Source organism: Perca flavescens, chromosome 11 (genome assembly GCF_004354835.1).
Source record: "Perca flavescens isolate YP-PL-M2 chromosome 11, PFLA_1.0, whole genome shotgun sequence".
Taxonomy (NCBI): Eukaryota; Metazoa; Chordata; class Actinopteri; order Perciformes; family Percidae; genus Perca; species Perca flavescens.
In genome coordinates, this window is record NC_041341.1 from 32,799,192 (window position 1) to 32,805,253 (window position 6,062).

Consider the following 6,062-nt stretch of genomic DNA (forward strand, 5'->3'; position numbering starts at 1 on the left):
CCTACAGATCCTATCCTACAGACTGAAGAAAACATCTTTGTTTGGTACAGATCCTCGCAAAAATCACACCACAATCATTTTCATTTTGAATTTCGGGATTCAATGTTAATAATTTTCAATGAAAATGAGAATAATGATACAAAATCGATCATTCCCTCCAATATCGTGAATCATATCGCAATATCAGTCAACATAATCACAATTAGATATTTTCCTCATATCGTGCAGCCCTAGTTCTCTCGAACATCACGTTCTACAGGCTTGCAGCTGAAGCAGATAGTCCTTGAGCTGGGCATCCAAAGCAATTTGCCCTGTGAATTTCACAGTTTTACACACTAATTACACACTTTTCTTTCATTCCCTAAAATGTATCCCTGTGTCCATGTAAAATGTCTTGGAATATAACTTCAAAACTTGCTGTGGGAATTGTTGACAAGTGATTAAAAAGTAGACTTGATGGCCCCACTGTGGACGCCTTTGACCCATGAAATTGAATGTGGTGTGGCTGTAAATTCTCCAACAGTTGAGAACCTGTGGCTTTTTAACACCCATCACATTAGTGTGTGCCTGAAGCCCATAAAAAGAACTAAGTGGCTCTTCTGTGGTTGGCAGAAAAGTGCACAGTCACAGCACGGCACCACGACCAATTACCAGCTGAAAAACACAAACTTAGATGCAGCAACGATTTTATAGCTGGTCCCATATGGACCAAGGTATGGTTAACGGTTTAAGACGCTTGATTAAGTCCTTCTGGGAAAGTTTGGTGTTGATGGAGAGTTTTGGGGTTTGGTGACAGGTTAAAAGCCCTTTGTTTGCGTCTCATTCAAAGATTTTTTAATGCCATTTTTATTATATAGTCATAATAACAATAATTCAAATGTTTAGCTACATGTAGCGTGATGTAGTCACTTGCAGTGAATAATATAAAATGTTTTTATTCAAATCTTCAGATGCTATTCTTTCTATATAGTATGCTATTTTCAGTAGAACAATGTAGTTTATCTTTAGAAAAATACAATGCCAAACATACAGAATCATATGTTGTATTGGTGGCATTAATGAGGGTTTGAAGAAGGCATCTTTTTTGGAAAACAGACTATGATTTGGCAAAAAAGTTAAACGGGGTATTTGTGTAAGCCGAGTACTTGTTGTACTTGTATATATGGATGTCTGCTAGCATGTGCAATCTTATCATTTGTCTTTCTTATTCATCATTTCAATACATGTTTTTTCCTTCCATAATGGATTAAGATAGACTGGAGGATGCTGCGGACAAGTCCCTCTGAGGGTTTTGTGCACCTCTCCATCACATTCTCTGTTGTCTATGTAGGCTACATAATAATTGGCATGTGTAAACAAATTTAAAAAAAATACAATAAAATAAATAGTAATTACATTGATCTTGGCGTGGTATGTCTGCGCTGCTTTTCTCATCACGCTGTGACAAACACCCAACAGAAAGCATGAGTTGATGCTCAGCTACTCGATCTGTGCTGTGGTCTTACTAGTAGGGGTGTAGATCACAATACGATATTATATAGCAATATATTTGATGATATCACAAAGTTTGCCACGATACGATTGTGATTCAATTCAGGGGCCAATTATCGATTTGAGACAATATCATGTGCCAATTTAAAACAGATTTATATCAACTCACTGAAATATGATTTGACAATTGTATTACTAAGCTCATCCAGACATTTAAATAAACATACTATTCTTTTTAATCAAAGCAATATATAAAAGTCGGGATTTCAAAGGAAAAGCGCATCCTAAAGATGATATGTATCAATATTTTTACTTTGTGCAATCATTGAACCGATATATGGATCCTGATCAATGCATCATTACACCCCTCCTTACTAGGGCTGTCAAAAACAAGTGACAAGCTAACGGTAATGTAAGGCAGTTACATTTCACAAAGTCAGGAAACAGCCTTAAACCACAATTCTTCTGTCGATAGTGTTGAATCTAAAATTACTCCTTCATTTTTAAACAATTTGGTGTCAAGATTTTCCATTCGATACAGCTTGCTAGCGTTCTCTATTTTTTGTTAGCAAAGAGAACAATAGCCTAATTTACTGATTATGGCAACAGTGCATGCTGGTCTTTTTTGCTCATACATATTCATTTTGAATTCAAACAGATTCTTACAGATTTAGTATTACATTTTTTGAATTGTAAATAAAAGTTGACAGCCATAGTTCCTACTACTGTTGCAGCTAGGTAACAGTAAAACTGAAACGTTGCGAGGAATTGAGTTTATGAAAAGCATATTGTGTGTACTGCATTTATTTAGCACCTAACAGAATACAAAGTGGATAGCTAGTGAATACCAAAACAGAGGTAAAAAAGGCGTGAATATCGGACTTACATTTATCAGATGACCAGAAAAGTGACTCCAAATGAATGCTAATGTTGCTCGGCACTTGCTAACAGAGTTCTTCCGCCCCCAGGTGGCCGAAAAGAAATTTAAAGATAAACAAAAAGCTTTAAGGCAGCAAAGTGGTTGAAGGCCCTGCACACCCACCCAGGTGTTTCCAGTGACTGTTGTGAGTCCTCTGGTCAGTTTGGTACTGGGTGGAGCTAACAGGTGCAACATCATTAATGGGAGAGAGGAAGCTGGGTCTACACACACCCACACAGTGGAAGAGGGCTAATTAGGCAAGTGGAAACACCTGTGTGCAAAAAAAGCATTATTTCGGTACCAGCACTTAAATAATCTTCCCACCGGCATTAGCAATCTTCTCCATGGTATCTCTTTCAAAAACTTCCCCCTTAAAACACCTGTAAAATAATCAAAGCTAGCAGCAGAATGCAAGTTTCTAAAGTATGTTTTCGATAACTCTCTGTTAAAGATCCGATTTATTTTAAATAAATTTTTTTTTTTTTCAAGCATTAGACAGAGGTAGCTTTAGCAGATACATTGCTGGGTTTAAAGGGAACAGTTTACCTCACAATCAAAAATACCTATTTTTCCTCTTACATGAAGTGCTATTCCTCAGTGTGGCCGTAGAGTTGTCTGCCCTTCTTTAGAATATAATGGAACTAGATGGCACTTGGCTTGTGGAACTCAAAGATGGCAAAAAATACATTTGAGAAACTCAACAGCAATGTCTCTTATTAGAAATCATGACTCAGTTACTCATGATAATCCACAGACCTGGTTGTGGCAGTTTCATGTAGGAACTATTTTCAACCATATTACTGCACAGAAGGAAGCTTAGAGAGGTTTTGATTTTGGGCTGAACTGTCCCTTTAAGGCCAAGGAATGCTCGATACAAAGTAGTTTGTATCAAGTGTTGTCCAAAAAAGTGTTTAGCTGTTCTAAACGGCCACACTAGTACAAAGGGTGAAAAGCCTGCTGTCATAGGGGCAAGACGTGATCAGTTGTCCTGACTACTTTGTCACCCCAGCACACCTGGGTAACTGCTGCATGAATTTGGTTTACTTGTCCAATTGACGTCAAGTCCTTCAAATTCTGGAGGGAGGGAGGGAGACAGTGTGTGACAACTGACAAGCTCTTCAGTTGAAGCGGGCCTTTAGTCTCTTCATGGGCATTTCTGGCAATATAAAAAAGCTACATTTTAAGGGATGACTTGGTCAGTGATTATTATTGTGGACCATGTATATTCTTTCCTCATTTGATTACTACATTTCCATCCTTCTCTCCATATATTTTCCCATTTCTAAACAGAAACAGGTGCTGCTTGTACCCAGTGCTGGGCAAGGTACTTTACGTGACTACTTCTCATAACAGTTCCAAAAATAGAGCGGGGAAGAGGTTAAATATAGTTCATGTCATTTTATTTTGGATTTGATGACTCTGTTTAAGTGCACCGTTACTTCTGGGTTGTGAGAGTGGTGTACAGTTGCCCTGGCTGCTGAATACAACTTGAGAAGCAGTAGCTCTGCACATTAGGGCAGTAACAGGAGAACAAATAACTATCTAGATGACGCTGTATGTGAAATGAGTATTTTTGTATCAAGGTCTGGACATTCGACATTTTGCATGCATTCAAAAACGGTTCCTTTTTTCCATTCTTCAGGTTAAGTGAAACATTAGAAATGCTTCGAATTGGTTGCAGAAAATGTCAAAAACAGTCAAACAGGTGGTTTAAAAGACAGCTGGCAAAATGAACTGCTGCTGACCTTTTAAACTGTGTGGTCACATGGTCAAAAGATGATCATAAGTTAATCCTCCCTAATTACTCTAATATGCCCCTTGGGTGCCGAAGGCAGCATGCATGGAGTAGATTCTGCTGCTGCACGCATTTCTGGACACAAGCAACTGAGGAGCACTTATCCCACAGTGAGAAGCTTCAAACAAGAGGCCGTGCAGGAGCGAGGGGCAAAAAGCTGAGGGGAGAAGGGTGAAAAGAGGGAGAGGGGTCCTCACTGGCATTTATCCCTTTCCCAGAGGCACTTTGCTGAGTATTGGCCCTGCAGCAATGTTGAAGCCATCTGTGGGTTATCTCAGCAGAGGCCACGTGCGCTGTGGTTTGACCTTTCATGGTCCTAACTATAATATTATCATAAGACGAGCGATCAGATTGCACTTTTCCCAGTGGTGGGTTACAGTGTCCATATGAAATGGCTATGAGTGAAAACCTTTTGTGGCTATATGTATTCCTGTTATCCAAGTGTTGGTCAAATCCCAGTCAATGTTTATGTAATAACAAAACCAAATGTCCTCCAATGAAATCACTTGATCTACCACCAGGCCTATCTAAAATGATTAAGAAATATACATGAAAAAAATAAAAAATTCCCATGCCTTTAGATATTAACTTCTGCCAGTCCTCTCCTTTATTTTTTTAAGTTGTAGAGTCGGAGTTGTAGTTGTCTAATTCAACTTATTGCCCCACAGGAACACTCAAGCAACACTGAACACCAGAATGATGGCGTAATAGACTAATGTCTTTAGGAAGTGGCACCACCACAAGTTAGCGCAGTGTCAAGGATTTGCTAAACTTTGTGGTTGAAATTACAGTGCAAATCTCTGAAGCATTTAGTGCAGCCAGGGATAATATACAACTATCTGTCAATACTAAAGGCCGAGCAGCTGGCACTCATTATGGGAAAAGAATTATGGGTAGTAGCTGGCACAGTGGAGATCTCTGGCTTGGAGCTTGCCAATACCCATTCCAATGGTGCCACAATGAGGCTTAGGGGTAGTAAGATACTCTGGCTTTGGGACAGAAATGAAGTTAGGAAGTCAGATGTCACTCTACTGGTCAAAGATTGCTGTTGTTTATCCAAGATAATTCAAACTATGCACAAAACAAATCTACAAAACCAAAAAATATAATTTAGTTAAATGAAACAGTTGCAAGGAGCAAATCTGCATATGAATTAGACCAATGTCTCAATTTTAAGTGACTGCACTGAGGCTGAAATAGTTCTTTGTTGCAAGGAATCAGCTTACAAAGGCCAATGGATTTACTGTAGTTGCACCACTAAGTGTGACCAAAGTATTGTCTTTTCTCTACACTTGCAAATTCCTCATACTCCAGGGGCAAGCTTTCCCAAAAGTATATATCTATGGGTCCTATGTACAAAGGCTCAGTACTTTCCGCAGTGGCTGCAGGTTTGATTTCGACTCACAGGCCTTTGCTGCATGTCGTTACCCCTCTCTCTCCCCTTTCCTGTCTTCAGCTGTCCTGTTAAATAAGGCATCAAATGCCCAAAAATAATCTATAATATGGAAAAGTTAGCTATTTCAGCACCATCACACTGTACATTCATTTTGTGAGTAAAACAAACTGAAGGCCAACTATTGGTCAATAATCTACAACGTATTAAGTGAATTGCTCAAACAGCATACGCTAAGAGAACATTACCTGTTATCTAGACTCTGTGAGTGGGTTGACATTCTAACCTGCGTCCTTCCACAGTGCAGCTAACCCCTTTCTTTTCGTGCTCTGTGAAAATCAGAAATCACATTTTTCACTGTGATTATTTGTTGATCACACAACAAAAGTACTAATAGTTTGCCTTTAGTAATTCTGTGTTAAATTAAATGTTATGTAATACATTGTGAAAACAATGAACAAAAT